Genomic DNA, 19,403 nt, shown 5'->3' on the forward strand with positions numbered 1-19,403 from the left:
CTCCCTACTCCCTGGCCCCCTACCCACCAAATTATCCTCAAAAAAACCCAGTCTCCAAATTTTCAGGAAGACTGATTTGAGTAATAATAAAACTCTGGTCTCCCGTTCAGCCGGCTCTGCGTGAATTGAACTCTATTGTAATTCCCTTGTCTTGATAAATCGGCTCTATCTGGGCAGTGGGCAAAAGGAACCCGTTGGGCGGTTACAATTGGATTTTTATGAAGCTCTAAAGCAGATAAAGCTAATCTGTGGTAATAGAATCAGATAAGTTGTTGCTTGGGGTTGGGGATAGGGAGGTGTGGCTGTTACTAACCCGAAGTGGCAGGGGAGATGCTTTCTGGAGTGATTAGAAATGTTCTATGTCTTGATGAGGCAGGTTACATGCATATGTGCATTTGTGAAACTTATGAAAGTAAACATTAAAATCAGTATATTTCATTGTAAGTAAATTACGTCTCAGTAAAATGATCTCTTTAGCAACTCGGGTACTCTATTCAAGTAAAACTGAGTTATCTCGGTAAGGATGAATGACAGTTATCTCCCAGAGATGAATGATGCTAATAGCCTGGAGGTTTTCCTTTTGAGGTGTTGATGAAGTGGAGGACTATTCAACTGGGGCAGCAGCGGGTCGGGGCAGTTGGGGGGCGGAGGGGGTTTCCCTCGTGTGGTAATGAAATCAGGCATTATTTTCCTTCAATTTTACAACATCATTTTCATGTCACATTTTCTAAACCAGCTATGTGTGCCGTTGATTTGGCAAATGGGGTGAATAAAGTATTTCTAAGAACAAAATGAAAGGCCTGTGGTCTGTTTAGAAGTAGCCAACTGAATACTTCAAGAGGCAGAGTGAGGATTAAGCTAAATTGCTAACTGTGCATACTTAATTTACCTCTTAAAAATAACACTCTCGCCCAGGCACAGTGGCTCAGGCCTGTAATCCCAGCAGTTTGGGAGGCCCAGGTGGGTGGATCATGAGGTCAGGAGTTCAAGACCAGCCTGGCCAAGATGGTGAAACCGCATCTCTACTAAAAATACAAAAAAATTAGCCAGGCGTGGTGGTGGGCACCTGTAATCCCAGCTACTTGGGAGGCTGAGGCAGAGAATTGCTTGAACCCAGGAGGCGGAGGTTGCAGTGAGCAGTGATCTCGCCACTGCACTCCAGCCTGGGCGACAGAGCGAGACTCCGTCTCAAAATTATAATAATAATAATAATAATAATAAACCACTCTCAAAGAAGTCTCAACAGTTGCTATGGACAGATTTGCATATTAAAAATCCCATAATGATTCCTGAAATATTGATGATTTTGTATTGATATATTCTTTTTTAAAAGACTCCAAATAATTAAAATGTTTTTAGAGCAGCTGGGAACACAAAGTGAAAATAACAATTGTTTAGTTTATGGTCTTGTGATCTTGCAAAAGACCATTGAATACTATTGAAATCGTTTCATGGATTTGATTGCGTGTTTGGCAAAGTGGCAAGGTCAATGCCAATTCCAATGAACCATCTTTCTTTTATTATTGTTTTCCATATGTCCATCTAGTAAAAGTTATCCAAGGGTACAATTTCAGGTTGAATTATAGCAGGAGTTGGTAAACTTTTTCTGTAAGGGTCAGACAGTTAATATTTTAGGATTCGTGGGCCATATGGTCCCTGTCAGAACTATTCAACTCTCCCATTGTGGCATGAAAAAGCACCATAGAAAATATGTAAACAAATGGGCATGTGTGTTCCAATAAAACTTTGTTTATGGACACTGAAATTAAATTTCATATAATCTAATGTCATTGAATTTAAAAAAATCATTTAATAATGTTAAAATGATTCTTAGCTTGAGGGCAATACATAAAGAAGTGACAGGCTGGATTTGGCCAAAGAGTTGAGTAGTTTGCTAATCCCTGGATTAGAGCACTGATGTTTTCTAGCAGAGTTATTTTTACTAAGTCATTTAACTTTCCTGAGATTTCAGTTTCTTTATCTATGCAACTGGAATTGCCAGATATACCTTAGAAGGTTGCTGAACATTAAATGAATATAATATGGAGGAGTTCTGTGTATTCTAAAAAGCACTTTAAAAATGAAATATTCGTGTTTTAAAGTATTATTAGTAAATAACATTTATTGTCATAGTTAATACATCAGATATTCTTATACAGGTGATCAGCCACATTACTGTTACCGGAAAGGGGGTCTGAATCCAGACCCCAAGAGAGGGTTCTCGGATCTCGCACAAGAAAGAATTCAGGGAGAGTCCACGGTGCAAAGTAAAAGCAAGTTTATTAAGAAAGTAAAGGAATAAAAAGAATGGCTACTCCATAGGCAGAGCAGCCTCGAGGGCTGCTGGTTGCCCATTGTTATGGTTATTTTTTGATTACATGCTAAACAAGGGGTGGATTATTCATGCCTCCCCTTTTTAGATCATATAGGGTAACGTCCTGATGTTGCCATGGCATTTGTAAACTGTCATGGCGCTGGTGGGCGTGTAGGACAACCAGGGATCACTCTCATCACCATCTTGGTTTTTGTACGTTTTGGCCGGCTTCTTTCCTGCAACCTATTTTATCAGCAAGGTCCTTATGACCTGTATGTTGTGCTGACCTCCAGTCTCATCCTGTAACTTAAAATGCCTTAACTTATTAGCTTTATTTTACCCAGCCCCTATTCAAGATGGAGTTGCTCTGGTTTAAACACCTCTGACATTACCATGATCATATCATCTAGGAAATGTAATTACAAACACTGGCAATAGATAGCTTGAGGCAAAACTACCCTAAATCAAATGAAATTTCATTTTTAACGCAAGAAAGTGTGCACTATAACTCTCCATGTTCCTGTTTTCTCTGTCTCAGCTGGGTGGACAAGATCATTTAGGGAATTGAGGTCATTTAGAGAAATCGGACAAAAGTGAAGGATGGGTAAAAATTGAGTTGAATTGCTGTTTAAAATCTCTTGCTCATCAAGTTAAGCTGCAGTTTCCTTCCCCCCCCTTAACCCCCTAGATCCTTTAGGAGAGAAAGGCCATCTGTTCTGAATGATTCAGACATTTACCTGCCTCAAGGCAGGACAAGATGATCTCTTAATGCTTTTCTTCTGTCAGTGGTAGACATGACCATTATTAACAAAAATTAAATTGCTGACCACTGATGCGATCACTGCAAATACTGCTGCTTCTTATATAATTTCTGTTTGGGGAATATCCAAACAGAAGAGTAAACTCGTTCAAAACCTTTCATGTCTTAATTTTGAAAGAGCTAGTTTTGCAAGTCATTAGAATGTATGTAGATGGAAACTTCCAGCCTCCTTCGTTATCTTCTGTTCTTCTTAGTCCCCTGGCTAGAAAAAGCCAATACAAACCAAGTAGAGGATGAAAAATGAATTCAATCTAGAGGCTCTTCAATTTACCCAGGAGCATGTAGAGCCTTGAGCACTGTAATTTAATACTATTATGTTTGGAGGATTGCTTTTAATGAAGTAATTATTTCACACTGAATGAATAAGTAACTTTAAAATCATGTGACTCCACATTTGATGTCACTACTAACCTTTTTCCTTGTCTTCCCTTTGTTTCCTTCTGTGTTCAGCTGTAGATCCATTTAAGCCAGAATCAATAGAACGGTTTTGTGATTTAAGACGGGTCTACAGGCCTCAGTCTCCCACAATCCAGGCTGAAAAGTTTATGAAAGCCTCCAGAGAGGGCCTCTACTATTATTTGCTGTACTATGTTGGGAAAAAAACACAGAAATGAGATCTTGATTACAAATGGTTTTTTTGATTACAAATTGTTTTTTGTTGCTTTTAACAAGCCTTGCTGATATTATTTCACAATTAGACAGTGGAATAAAGCTTTTTAAATGACGTCAATTCACGCTAGCCTTAGAGCTAGCATTTTTACATATTGGCTGTAAAGTAAGAGTTTTGATTATGCACATTTCTACTTCAGCTAACGCCTTTTATGACAAGATAATTAATCCTATAAGTCATAACTAGTTAATACAGGACTGATAAGAACTGTGGGAAACACATTAAGGACATATATTTGAGATAAAAGTAGATAAGGGGGTGAAACGTTTCAGACGTGTGGCCGACACAGGTCTGACCGTTAATATAAACAATATCTTGTTTATTTCAGTCCCTCCCAACCTACCCTCAGACTTCCCAGGGGATCCACTGAGCTGAACAAATGTACAGAAAAACTCTCAAAAAGTTTTAAAGTCTATTTCCGTTTACCTTAATTAAAAATATATGAAAAGAAGCCAGACACAAAAGGTAGCATATTGATTGCCAAGGGATGGGGGGAAGATTTTGGGGGGAAATGGGAAGTGACTGCTAGTAGATACTGGGTTTCTTTTGGAGTTGATGAAAGTGTCCTAAAATTGATTGGGATGACAGTTGCGTAACTCTGTGACCACACTAAAAGTACATTGAATTGTACCTTGTAAGTGGGTGAATTGTAGGCTACGTGAATTATATGCCAATGAGACTGTTATTAACAAACAAACAGACTGGGAGCATGAGTTGGAGTTACACTGCAGAAGACCTTGACTGCCATTGGAAGGCATTTGGATGCTACCATTGTCATTGGCAGCCATTATATTTTCAAGGAGTAGGGTCACACAATCAGGTTCCTGTTTTAGAAAAACCACTGTCTTAGCGATATGGAGGGTGGGTGGAAGCAAGGAAAACTTGAAGCAGAGAAAGCAAGGGAACCTGCCAGATTTGTAGCAGAGATTTTTTCTGAAGGTATTAGTTCATGTTTTGTTCTCATGGTATGTTTTCTTCCATTTTGGGAAGGTTAACCCTCATCATGTCATTAGTCCAGAGAGGTATGTGCTGTGAGGCCAAGAGCAAAATTTGTTTGGAGACAGCTTTCCAAACAGCTACCCCTCCCCATCAACACTTGCTATTGTTGTCTATTTGAATACAGCCATCCAAGCGGGTGTGATGTGTTATCTCACTGTGGTTTTTATTTGCATTTCCCCAATGATTAATGATGCTAAGCATCTTTTTGTGTACTTACTGGCCATTTTATATCTTCACCCTCCACCTTGCGGAAGTGGAAGTTTTACAGTTAGAAATTGATTCCTTTGGTCTGTCAAAGTGAAAATACCTAAGCCCAGTGGTTCTCAAGCTAGGCAATTTTTATATCCCAAGAAGGGTTTCCGGATAAAATACAGACACTCAGTTCAATTTAGATTTCAAATAAATAGTAACTAATTACTTAGTGTGTCTATGTTCCAAATATTGCATGAGACATACATAGATTTATAAATTATTATTTGTTACTGGCATCTAGTGAGCAGAGACCAGGTATGTTGCTAAACATCCTACAGTGCACAGAGAAGTTCCTCACAACAAAGAATGATTCTGCCCAAAATCTCAGTAGTCATCAACCATTTAATGAGAATAAACTCTGATATTGTTTGGATATTGTTCTCTCCAAATCTCATGTTGAAATGTGATCCTCAATGTTGGGGGTGGGGTCTAGTGGGAGGTGGGGCTCGTGGGGGTGGATCTCTCATGAATGGCTTGGTGCCCTCCCCCTAGTAATGAGTTCAGGAGGATCTGGTTGTTAAAAAGAGACTACAACCTTCCTCTCTCCCTTGCTCCCTCTCGCCATGTGATAGCTTGTTCCTTCTTCATGTTCCGCCATGATTGTAAGCTCCCTGAGGCCCTCACCAGAAGCAGATGCTGGTATCATGCTTCGTGCGCACCCTGCAGAACCATAAGCCAATTAAACTTCTTTTTTTTTATATACTTTACCCAGTCTCAGTTATTCCTTTATAGCAATGCAAAACAGACTAATACAGACTCTATGAGGTTAATAGACTCTGCTAGGAGAAAGAGCTAATGGCCTCAGGGAAGGGAAAGCCTCTGGGTGAGAGTCAATTTAATTGACGTCTTTTCTTTTTTCTTTTCTTTTTTTTCTTTTCTTTCTTTTTCTCTCTTTCCTCCTTCCTTTCTTTCTTTTCTTTTCTTTTTCTTTTTTTGTTTTTTTTTTTTTGGAGAAAGGGTTTCACTCCATCACCCAGGCTGGAGTGAAGTGGCGCCATCACAGCTCACTGCAGCCTCAACCTCCTGGGCTCAAGTGATCCTCCCAACATAGCCTCCTGAGTAGCTGGGACCACAGAGGCAGGCCACCATGCCTGGCTAATTTTTTGTTGTTCTTCTTCTTCTTTTTGTGGAGATGGGGTCTCGCTACATTGCCCAGACTGGTCTCAAACTCCTGGCCTCAAGTGATCTTCCCACTTTGGCTTCCCAAAATGCTGGGAACGCAGGCATGAGCCATCTTCAGCCTCAACTTCTTTTTCTAACGATGCCTAAGGCCTATCCTGGCTGCTCTCTTGGAGAGTCATATATATGATAACAGCTCTCTGCAGGCAGAGAGGAGCCCACTTGTCTATCTGAGAAGTTACCACCAAACAGGCAGAGCCCCAAACAGTACCAGGTTCTCCATCTGCCTGCTGTTGCTGCAAACCAAAGCAGATCCTCTCCTGCTGGAGCAGAAAAAGACCCGAGGCTGAGACTCCAACTCCTGAGACACAGGGATAAGGAGGCCCCCATGCAACTCTGTTGGTATGAAGTGGATCTGTTTGGTTTGAGCAGCAAATGAGCTGAATGACTATTGCTTCCTCTTCCTAGTCAGAACTGCTGACTCTGTACATTTTGCCATTGTCTCTCCATTTTCTCCTCTCTTACCCAAAACACATATTATAGTGGGTACCAAGCTAGCATTTATCAAATTCCTTTGTGTGTAGATCATTTCCAGTAATCTCATGAATGCCAGCTTCTAGTCCCTCATGGAGCAGAGATGAGAAGCTGGTAAACTTGATCAACTCCAAACCCCAGCACCCAGGTTCTTAGAACATTCCTTCTCAAAAACTGCCTCTGCTTTTTTTTTCCTGCTTTGAACTTTATTTGTCCCCATGGTAAATTGGTTCATGTGAGAAATTCTGTGTGCAGGAAAATCGGCAATTCAATAATTCATAGGGCTTCCCCCAACCATATGAAGTTGCCTTAAGCAGTTCTGTCAAAAATAATTTAATTGCTCAGAGCCATGTTCCAACTCCAAAGATGTCAGACAATCGTTTCCTTCCGGTGACGAAAACAAGCCCAAGGCTCATTCATCTAGAAAGTACTCCCTACAACTCATGCTATATACATTCTTTTGAGTGATTTGGAGACTTCTTGCACCAGTGTTTGTGGCCATGTTTCATTAGAATGTTCGGCTTTTGTTTGGCTTTTGTTTCAGGAACCTATCCCAGAAAGCTGAGAGGATACCCAGAATGAGAGCTGTGTTTTAAAAATGAGTATCAGGTCAAATTGCTATGGAGGAATTGAAGAATGGTTGGTGTTACGCATGTAATTTTTTCAAGAAGATGATTTATGATTTCTCTTTTTTAAACTTGCTTTTTTTCCTTCAATTTGAAGGAAAAATTGAAGGCACACTTTGTGCCTGGCTGCCTTAGAGGTCTCGTGTTTCTGTGGTATATTTGCACTACATATTGCGGGCCCAGAGGCAAAAGTTAGAAATAAATAACGTTTGTACTATGCAGAAAAGAAGCAGAGCTCTGCTCCAAAGAACTGCTCATAAGCAGGTAATTATTTTTTCTAGAGAATGGAACTTTCTATGAGGCATGAAAGTTGTTACATAAATCAACTATCTCTGCTCCCACTGGCTTTCTCTTCGTGACAGCCACACCCACTCTGTGCAAAAGTGGTGCTGAATCAACTTCTATGGAGACCGAATTACAGAGTCAATGTATGCACTGTGGGATCATGGGCCTGTGCGATCACTTACCTTGGCAATAACTTTCTACTCCATGTGAACTCTTCAGCCCCCATATCACTGTTTCAGGGCTTGCCAAAACTAAGAATAACTCCTCGTTTGTCTTGACAGCACCTTCCTTTTATTCTAAAATGATGAAAATTACCGGACGCCAGGAGACAAGAGTGTTGTCCCTTTATCCTCCGTCACATGAAGCATCACTAACATGAAGTGCTCTTGCCTCTGCCAAAAGGTGGTATTCTTCCCTGTGTAAAGAGTCCTGGGCTGTGGAGGAGATGACTCCCTCCACACAGGGCCTGATGATAGGGTTTGCCCACTCCCAAGAGTAAGGCTATGGTCCCAACCTGACACACAGTTCCATAAGCCAGGGGTGGTGCATCTCCTTTCACTACTCCTGGGTCCATAGGTAAAGAGATTATTTTGGTCTCTATGTTTACTTTTCCACAGACCATTGGGCAATAACTACACAAATCAATTTTAGTCCACATCAGAATCTATCCTGCCAGGAAAGAAGTTCTTGACATTATCTGTCACAGTAATCGAAGCATGTCCGTGTTTCCTCATTTTAATTTGAATATTGCCTCCAAGTAGCAATGTTTCCAACTCGGTCCCTGAGCATGAAACCACCTGCTTGGGTTTTAATTTATATTATATCCTTTTAGTTCTCCCCCTTCCACCTGCAGCGAGCAGAAATAAAAATCTAGCCACCTGCAAAGGATTCTTCCTTAACTGTACATAAACCTGCCACCTTTATATCATAAAAGAAAAAATGATTGTGCACTTTAAAAGCCTGGTAAAGACAAGAGGAGCTCAGAGAAGGGGCTCACCCCCAGCCCGCAGTCCCTACTCACTTGCAGTCCCCATCCATCTCCCAAAGAGATGCTATCTGCCAGTGAGCAGGGCGAATTGAAAATGGGATAATGACAAGACTGTGGGAGGAGGCGATTTCCAAGATCAGTTCCACTGAGACAGACTGAAAAGTGAAACCCCTGGGGCTATGCTATTATGACCTCTAACTAAAAATGGTGGCAATGGAGCTCTCTGGGCCTGTATGTTCTTGTGCATAAGGCACCTTACTCAACACAATAGACAATGATCAGACAAGGACAGTGTGTGCATTTCAAGAAGGCTACTTCCAACACAGCCTCAACAATCTGTTATTTTTAGAACATGACTAGGAATCGTCTTCAACTGCCCAATTTCTGTTTCCTTCTAATCAGCCTCTTGAAAGACAGTGCTGTATTCTTAAAGCAGAATGTTAGAAGCACACAGAATACTAGGAGAGACAACACAGTCATTGTTAGGAGGGCTTAAAAGAAAGAAAGGGCTGGGGATAGTCTTTGGACCTGTTTTGGCAGGTACCACAGTTCAGGAGTCAGGTAGGGAAAAGTTTACCAGTTGGAGAACTTTCTGTTGTGCTGAGGGCCATCACACAAGGTCTGAAAATGGAACAAGCCTGGGAGTAGATGTGCTGTGTATACAGCAATGTGGAAATCACAGCCACAGGCAAAGCATTTGCCTGTAATGACCATACTTGCTCAGTTTGCCATAACATACATAACATATGTAAATTAGCATTTAATACACACCCATTAGGGACAAAGATCTGAAGTTGTGTGGACTCTAAATGGAAAAGGTACTATGAAAAATAAATGTCTAGGGCTTGGCACAGTGCCTCACGCCTGTAATCCCAGCACTTTGGGAGGCCCAGGCGGGTGGATCACCTGAGGTCAGGAGTCTGAGACCAGCCTGGCCAACATAGCGAAACCCCGCTTCTACTAAAAAATATAAAAAATTAGCTGGGCATGGTGGTGGGTGCCTGTAATCCCAGCTACTCGGGAGGCTGAGGCATGAGAATTGCTTGAACCCAGGAGGCGGAGGTTGCAGTGAGCCAAGATTGTGCCACTGCACTCCAGCCTGGGTGAGCTGGGTGACAGACACTCTGTCTCAAAAAAAAAAAAAGAAAAAAGAAAAGAAAAGAAAAATAATAGTCTAGCCGAGAGGGCAAGATTAAAAGAAATAAGCACACACAATCATAATACACATCAAGTATATGATCATTTACTGTTGGCAAGGTCCTTGGGACTCAACCTACAAAGACCCACTTATTGAAGAAGAAACTGGGACATTTTTGGTTCTCCATTACCTTACCTTGCAAGGTTTAATGGGATAGCCTAAGAAGAAAACCCAATAATCCTAGAAATCACAAGGACTGTTGAGAGAAAAGGGCATTTCAAAATGGCCACATTCTCTCTGGTATGTCTCCTAATTTGTTTCCGGATTTATTTGTATTCCTAAAGGTTAATTAGAAATTACATGTGCATTTCAACTTTGCTTAGAATGTAAGCTGCCAAAGGGCAAGGATACTTTCATTTTCTCTTTCTGTAACTCTTCCTTGTATGAGGACTTAGCTCTGTATCTAGCAAATAATAAGGGTTATCAAGCAAAAGCCAGTACACTACAAGGAAAAGCATTCTAGAGACTCATACTTCTGCACTTACTTTATTTTTTAAAATTCTGTACTCTCAGGCCCTAAAATCCCATCCACTGAAATGGGATCTAGAAGCATTGAGGCAGTGTCCTGTACTGGGTGCAAAGACTTGGTGGGAGGCCCTGAGAAGCTAGGGAAACTCAAGGACTGTGAGTGTCTGCCAGTGGGCAGAGAATGCTGCAAGATCAGGGCATCAAAACCAACTGAGCATGTTTCTTGTAGAATCTAAAATAGTCAAACTCTTAGAAGTAGAGTGTAGAATGATGGTTGCTAAAGTGGGGGAAAAGTGGGGAGATGTTGGTCAAAGGCAATAAAAATTCAGTTATACAAGTTGAATAAGTGCTCAGAGTCTAATATACAGTAGAGCGACTACTGTGCTGTCACAATACTGTGTTATATACTTGAAATTTGCTAAGAGGGTAGATATCAAGTGTACTCAGTGAAAGAAAGAAAGAAAGAAAGAAAGAAAGAAAGAAAGAAAGAAAGAAAGAAAAAGAAAAGAGAGAGAGGGAGGGAGGAAGGAAGGAAATGAAAAGAAAGAGAAAGAGGAAGGAAGGAAGAAAGGAAGGAAGGAAGGGAGGGAGGGAGGGAGAGAGAGAGAGAGAAAGAAAAAGAAAGAAGAAGGAAAGAAAGAGAGAGGGAGGGAGGGAACGAGAGAGGGAAAAGAAGGAAGAAAAGAAAATACGTGAGGTGATAGATAAGTGATTCAGTTGATTGCAATGATCATTTCACAATGTCTACATGTATCAAAACATCAAGTTGTGTATCTTAAATATATATGATCCCTATTTATGAACTATACCTCAATAAAGCTCCCCAAAACATCAAGTGAGCACATTTCTTTACAATTTTCTCCAAAAACCAGCCCTGCATTAAGTACATCAGAAGCTCTGGTATGACACTTTGCCAAACCAACACCAGGGATTCACCAGCCTCCATTCCCTCTTCTACACACTGGTAGGGCACACTGAACACTGATAGCTAATAGACCACTCTCTCTGTCACCCTTGAGCATTTCTCTCTGACCAGTTGGGCTGTATGCTTACTTCAAATCAGTTGTATTTGTTCTCACAGCTGTGTAGGCCAGTTGTGCTTGTCACTTGAATTCTGTAATTTTATTAAAACTGGTAGTTTGTGATGGTGTGGTGGTTTTCAGGCAGGCAGACCAAGCAGCAGGAAGCACACATCATGCACCACACAGAGGAGGACTTGGAAACAGAGGCAAAATGTATGACAGCCCAGCCAAACAGCTCAGAAGAGACACGGTCTAACTACTCACTCATCTCTGCAGCGGATTCCAACAGTCCCCAGGAAGGCTGAAGACAACACTACAAGGGCATCTTCTAAGGCCTCCATGTCTCCACCACTCTTTCCAGCATCTTTAAAAACCACCAGGAGGGAGCTCTGTCACATACCCTGGAACAAGGATTTGAGAATCAGATTTAGGGCCCCAAATTTAAAACTGCATGAAGTCATATGGTTGATTGGAACTTGTTAAAAAAAAAAAAAAGTAACTTTTCTTTGGCTTACAAATTACAGAAGAACATTTGTGTTTATAAAAATGACTAATTAATTCATAGCTATCACTTGAAAACACTCAAAGGGGAAAGGTCTGTGTTTGCATTTTGAAAATTTAAAACAGCGAAATTTTTAGGATGCTAATCCAAAGCTCCATTAAACCAATATTAATGAACATTTCAGCAAGATCGTGTGATGTTTCTTAAAGAAAATGGCATTAGGGTTTTTTTTTCCACATTCAGTATTAAATGTAAAAATAGTATGTCAAAGCAATAAATAGCAGAAAATCATTCTGAGTTTAATTTTATCTCAGAAATAAATGAAGCATGATGTGACAATCCAATGTTATCTATCGTGGAGAAAGAAAAATAGATCTTGGTAGAATCTTGAGTATTTAAAAATGATTGTTAAAATATGAATATGTCATAGACATTGTACTCTGATTTTAAATGTTCCACGGTTAGCTACTTACATGCCTTCCATTATTAAAGTGCCCTTGGAGTTAGAAATGGAAATATGCTTTTAGGATTATCATCTATTCCTGGGAGGCATCACAGAACTGTTATTTCCAAAATGTTTCCTTGTTCTTGGTGCACTGTAGAGTCTTTTAAGAACAAAGAGTTATTCTCAATTCAGGCTGGACTAAGCTGCACCAACTGAACTCTCGCATTATTTCAGAAATTCTGTATTCAGTGGGGAGGATGGAACAAAATAATTAGGATATGGGGCCCAGAGACCTTCCGGGAAAGATATTCTTGCTGTGTTCTACAGCTTTTTCTGCTGCTTTATTTTTCTCTCTTTTACAATTCCTCCCACCCACTCTTCATGCCAGCAAACAGATGATCTGGGAGAATAAGAATATTGTATGATCATTAGTTAATTTACTTCGGATTGCTTTCCAGGCACCACAAGTCTGACCGCTCAGGGGTTTCCAGTGAATTTTTGGCAGCTGCTAAGCACAGTTAGTTGCCCATAAGAACTACTGATTCTGCTTCGTTTTACATACCACATATGACAGGGCATAACGCACCATGACTGGCTTACATTTAGGCTACTCTGTATTGAATCGGACACTGTTTATCACTTTCAAGTTCTAATTTCTGCATCGTGCATATGGTTATTTAAACCTATATAGTTCAATGAAAATGCTCCCATCCTGTACAGACTAGCCTAAAGGGGCACTACATGCAATGATACCAGAGGGTAAAAACATGGCACTTGCTCTTTTTTTAAATGACTAGTTTGAAATGGAGGCAATTCATTAATTCAACATTTATTGAGTGCCTACTAGGCAGCAGGCCATAAGTTAAACTCTGGGGATTTTTAAAAAGGAATGCCTGGTAGCTGCAGTAGCTAACATACATCACATTTATGCTTTATGCAAATTCATAATCCAGCTAAGAAATAGACACACGGCTGGGCGCAGTGGCTCACGCCTGTAATCCCAGCATTTTGGGAGGCCGAAGCAGGTGGATCACGAGGTCAGGAGATCGAGACCAGCCTGACTAACACGGTGAAACCCCGTCTCTACTAAAAATACAAAAAATTAGCTGGGCGTGGTGGTGGGTGCCTGTAGTCCCAGCTACTCCAGAGGCTGAGGCAGGAGAATGACGTGAACCCGGGAGACGGAGCTTGCAGTGAGCCCAGATCATGCCACTGCGCTCCAGCCTGGGTGACAGAGTGAGACTCCATCTCAAAAAAAAAAGAAATAGACACCCAAGCAAGTGTATTGGTGAAAGTGGTATGAAACAAATGCCCACAAAGAGCCCAGAGGAGGGAGGGACATTGGGACCAGGCCTTTGTTGCCTTCATATATGAATCTTTTTGCAAACATGTTTTCATTTAAAATAGCTGGGTCAAGTGGTAATTTTATTAGAAACTGCCAAACAATTTTCCATGGGGCTGTACCATGTTAAATTCCCACCACAGTATATGAATTCCAGTTGCTCCACATCTTCACCAACATTTGACATTGTCAGACTTTAAAATTTTACCCATTCTCATGTACATAGTGATGTCTTGTTGTGGTTTTACTTTACATTTTTCTATTACCAGCTATGTTGAACACCATATTTACATGCTCATTGGCCATTTGGATATCCTATTTTATAAAGTGCCTGTTTAAATCTTTTGCCCATTTTTAAATTGGTTTTTGTCCTCTTTTATTGATTTGGAGAAATTCTTTATATATTCTGTTTATAAATCCTTTTTGGATGTATGTATTGCAAATATCTTCTTCCAGAAATGAATATTCTTTTGTACTCAGTAAAGAAAAAAAACAAAAACAAAACAAAAAAACTTCAGGGTTACATTTGAGCAAGCACTGTTCATAAGGATAGAACAAATTCAGGCCGGGTGTGGTGGCTCACGCCTGTAATCCCAGCATTTCGGGAGGCCAAGGCGGGTGGATCACAAGGTCAGGAGATCGAGACCATCCTGGCTAACAGAGTGAAACCCAGTCTCTACTAAAAATGCAAAAAATTAGCAGGGCGCGGTGGCGGGTGCCTGTAGTCCCAGCTACTCGGGAGGCTGAGGCAGGAGAATGGCGTGAACACAGGAAGAGGAGTTTGCAGTGAGCTGAGATCGCAGCACTGCACTCCAGCCTGGGTGACAGGGCGAGACTCTGTCTCAAAAAAAAAAAACAAAAAAAAAAACACCAGAATAAATTCTGCAGGTTTTCTTTACTGACTGCCCAACATACCTACATGTGCCATAAATGATATGCAAATCTGATGCGTGATAAGGACTGAGATTTAATCATGCGTTTGGTGGCTATTCAGTCATGGTCATAGTAAGTGTTGAACACATATTTGTTGAATAAACTAATAATTGAAAAAAGTGCTTTTTAAAACTGAAATTTACTTAAAACTAAGCCTCCTAAGTGGAAAAGTACCATCACAGCAGAAATCTGGAAATTATTTTTTAATGAAATCATTTGTTCAATAAATATCTGAGGGTCTAAGAAGCGCAGGATACTTTTGTTAAGCTCTGTAAGGGATGTAAGAAACATAAAAACAATTATTTTCTTTCAATAGCAACTTACAATTTATAAAATGCCCCTAGAAATTGTATTTGAACTTGAAAGCTAGCTTCTTGGCCAGGTGTGGTGGTTCACGCCTATAATCCCAGCACTTTGGGAGGCTGAGGCAGGAGGATTGCTTGAGGCCAGGAGATCAAAACCAGCCTGGGCAACATAGTGAGATCCTCTCTCTATAAAAAATTTAAAAAATTAGTTGGGCATGGTGGCATGCCTGCAGTCTCAGCTACTTGGAAGGCTGAAGTGGGAGGATCACTTGAGCCCAGGGGTTTGAGGTTGCAGTGAGCTATAATCACACCACTGCACTCCAGCCTAGACAAGATTGCAACCTTGTCTCTCCATAAAAAAAGAAAAGAAAGAAAGAAAAAGAAAACTAGCTTCTCAAATTCTGCATTGCTTACTTGTTAATTCAAAAAGATATTTATCATGTGCCTACTATGTGCCAGAACTAAAGTTTTAGGACAAGGTGGACAGTAAATAAATACCTGAATGATGTGATTGCACTAAAACCATAATCTGCCATCCCTCCAACAGTGTTAACCACCTGCCTCCATGATGCTTGTGAACTTTGGACAACTCTCTTCTTTGTTTGCTTTAATTTTACTTGTTTTTTCAAGTGATACCTTCACGTGGTTCAAAAATAAAAATGGTATAAAAAATATATACTGAGAAGTCTTACTGGCATCCATAAGCTGGTCTGTCCTCCACCCTATTGCCTCATTCCTTTTATTAGTTTCTTGCATACACTTCCAATGTTTCTTTATGGAACTATGTACAAACACATATATGTTCTGATTTCTCCCTCATTCTTACATAGAGTTAACATGTTACATGCTGTTATATAAATGGGCTAAAGGTGGGGGGCCCTGGATATTGGTCCCCATGTTGTTTACTTCTTCACAGCAGGCTAGGACAATTAGCTCAAAGCCCTCTGGCACTAAACTCAAATTCATATACATCTGATTGCCTTAAATGTAGCCCAAATAACCATATTTTTAGCTATTTAAAGTCTGCCTGTCTTGCACATCCTATGAAGCTGTACCCAACATCTGCTAGCCATAGATAAGATGAACCTTGGGGATACGAAAGACACCAAGCCACTGCTGCCAATTCAAGCTCTCTGACCCAAAGACTCCCCATCTTGTTACTGGGTAACATCATCTACCTGCAGGAGCCACTTCTCCAATTTCCCTCTCCCCTGGGAATGCCCTTGTTCTCTTCCTCTTCTGGGTGGTGGTTCCATGCTGCTCTTTCTGGAACGTCTCCTGCTGTGAAGAACTTCACTCAGGTACCCTAACCAAGCACCACCCAAACAAAGTTCATTTGTGCTACTGTCATTTCGTGGTCATGTCCTTTCCTTGATCAGCTCTGAATCCTCTATCTCACCATATATACTCTGCCTTTTCATTTTGATTTTTTTTAACTTAACAATATATTCTGGGGAAGACTCCTTCACTCTTTTATACAGCTGCAAATTACTCCACTGCATTTAACCAGTCCCTCCTGATGGTCGCTTGGATTATTTCTAGTCTTTTGTTATTACAATGATGCTGCAGTGAATCACCTTGCACATTCATCATTTTGTTCATGTAGAGGCAGATCTATAGGATAAATTCCGGGAAGATGGATTGCTGGGTCAAAGGGTAAACAAACACATTTGTATTTTTGAAAAACATTGGCAAATCATTCCTTTTAGCAACCATACATGAGAGTGTCTGTTTTCCCATAGCCTCACTATTTACCAATCTGTTAGGTAAAAATAAACAAACTTCTAGTCTTGGACTCCTTACACAGTAAAGATTGTTAACATAATATTTGTTAACATGCCTATCTCTGCCACTGAATTGTGACACCCTTAAAGTCTGGAACCATTTCTTACTCATCTTCATATCCTGTTGCTTAGCTAGCAAAGTTCTTTGGACAGAATAGCTTCTGCCACTTCCCTCTCTCCCCCGCAAAAACATATTTACTGAGTTGAATCAATCACCACTTTAGCCTAGAGAGGCCCCCCTCAGACCTTCCCATTGTGGTATGTGCTGCCCCACTTTCAGCTGACTGCCAATTTCCTCTCGAGGCTGGGCCTGCTTAGCCCACCCACAGAGGGAGGAGAGGCTGAGATTGAATGCACCACCGTCCCAGCAGCTCTCAACCAATGCCTGAAGGGAGATGGTGTTTAAATAGCCAGCAGGCTCTTCCTTTGGGGGCGTACCTCTGAGGCATGGGGTGGTCTATGCTGAGAGCTCTTCATGGGATGAAGCCCTGTGGTCCCTTTGTCCATAGCAGGAAGTAGCTTGATAGTGTACCTTTTAATGGCTTCCCTGCCTTTCCTTCCTTTCCAGGCTCACCTTCTCACTCCATTATTGGAGTTTCCTTGAATCACCTCCCAAGTAAATGACTAGCACTCTATCAGGGTCTTTTGTGGGGGGAACTGAAATAAAGACAATACCTTCCCTTTTCTTTCTTCTTCTTCTTTTTTTTTTTTTAATAGGGTCTCACTGTGTCACCCAGGCTGGAGTGCAGTGGTACAATCATAGCTCACTGCGCAGCTCACTTCGCCTCCCTAAATCTAGTGATTCTCTAGCCTCAGCCTCCCGAGTGTCTGGGACTACAGGTGCATGCCACCATGCCTGGCTAATTTTTTTTATTTTTAGTAGAGATGAGGTATCACTACATTGCCCAGGCTGATTTTGAACTCCTGACCTCAAGCAATCCTTCCACCTTGGACTCCAGCAATCCACCCACCTCGGCCTCCCAAAGTGGTGGGATTACAGGCATGAGCCACTGTACCTGGCCAGCTTTCTTTATCAGATGAAGAAACCTAAATACTGAGAAAATAAGTGAAGTGCTCATGGCACAGCTAGTGAGTGAAGAAGCATATTCCCTGGCTCCTAGAAATGTGCTGTTTTAGAAAATGGAATTTCTCTTTATGGATGATAAGTACAACCACTGAGACATGAAAGAGCAATGGAAGAAGTGTGTGTGTGTGTGTAAATCAATAACAGCACAAGGTTACATAAAATGAATAGTAAATAAGCGAAACAGCTCTCACCTATGGTGCATATTATGAGCCAGGCAAGTACTTTTTGTGTGTTTATTCATTTAACACAAAACTCTACAAGTTAGATGCATTATTATCATCATTCCCAGATCACAGATGAAGAAAATTAAGATACTGAGAGTTTAAGTAACTTGCCAAAGCTCACACTTGCCAAGATCTGACTCCTGGATTTGTGCTCATAACCATCAAACTATACTGTCTGCAGGGGCCGGCCAGAGAAGTTCTAGAAGTGACAGATTACCCTTGGCTTTTGGCAGCAGGGGTCTTGAAGAAAGAACATGGGATTATGACTAATTAAGGACTAATTCTTCCTAGGGCCATCAAAGAACTCATTTGTGTCAGTTAGAATATTTTCCAGGGCAGAAACTAAATATCCAACTAAAAATGACTTAAACAACAGGGGTCTACTGATAAATCTCACATAATAAGAGGTCTGGAGGCAGGAGGTTCCAGACTTGGTTAATTCAGCAGTTAAATGACTTCAAAGCAGCAGTGACTCACATATTCATTCTTTATTTTCCATCCAATTCCATCTTCTTTGTAGTTCTCTTGATTCTCTGTCACGGTCTTGCAATGGCCCCCTCAGCTCCAAGTAGCAAATAACAGAAAAGGTAGGAGGAACTTTGTCCCAGAATCCCTTAGCAGGTATTCTCTTTGGTTCCATTGGCCAGGAATGGGTCACCTGCTCCAGACACAGGGGAAGCTGGGAAAGTGAGTCTCTGGCATTCTCTGTCTCCAGCATGGGAGGCAGGTTCTGCTGGAAACAAAAAAGCAGAAGGATACTGGCAGTGGGAAGGCAACCAATCTTGATGCCATATAGCTTAAATCCCATGTGGAAGCCTTCTTTTTGGCTGTGCTGTTTGGAAAAGCCAGAACCCAACAGCTTTGCAAAGATAATCATGGGAAAATAATTCGAGATGATACTCAGGTTCTGGCCAGAGATGACACCATCTGATGATGCCATATTTCACAGCAGGACACCAGACAGGCCAGAAACCAAGACCTGAAGCAGTCAGTGCCTATGCTGAACAGAGACGCACCACATTGACCATATTTGGGAGGCCTCAGAGACTGGCTTCCACATCCAGACCAGAGCCAGGACAACTGGGATTGCTGGGCTCAGCCATCAGTGGATATTTGATGAGTGTTTACTCTACTTACGGTAGCGTATTAAGCATTTTGGGGAAGGGGTGATGCCGAGATATCAGATGTGCATCCTGATCTCAAGAAACAAATAAAAAAACTAATAATAAACATGAACTGAGCACTGACTATCTGCCAAGTCTGTTTAAAGCAACTTACATTTCTCTAGACACCTTAAATATACGTCAAATCTTCATAGTAACCGTATGAGATAGGTTATATTTATGATCCTTATTTACCAATATGGGAACTGAGGCCAGGAAGGAAACTGAGGCATCGAGAAGTTTAAGCAATCTTGAGATTGTTACCCAAATATTTGCTGTAAGGACACACCACATAGGCTCTCCCAGCAGTGCTTAAAACATTT

At 41.1% G+C, this 19,403-nt stretch overlaps 1 long non-coding RNA gene across 1 annotated transcript in view; it reads right to left on the minus strand.

The window, feature by feature from the left end:
• LOC129052891 (uncharacterized) overlaps window positions 1-18,483 on the minus strand; it is a 44,610-nt gene extending 26,127 nt beyond the window's left edge. The window contains exons 1-3 of the long non-coding RNA XR_008518020.1: window positions 18,395-18,483; window positions 11,560-11,696; window positions 3,546-3,720 (exon numbers count right to left, since the gene is read on the minus strand). This is a non-coding gene — a long non-coding RNA (uncharacterized LOC129052891). The remainder of the gene's footprint in view (window positions 1-3,545; window positions 3,721-11,559; window positions 11,697-18,394) is intronic.
• Window positions 18,484-19,403: the final 920 nt, after the last annotated feature.

This window comes from Pongo abelii, chromosome X (genome assembly GCF_028885655.2).
Source record: "Pongo abelii isolate AG06213 chromosome X, NHGRI_mPonAbe1-v2.0_pri, whole genome shotgun sequence".
Classification (NCBI taxonomy): Eukaryota; Metazoa; Chordata; class Mammalia; order Primates; family Hominidae; genus Pongo; species Pongo abelii.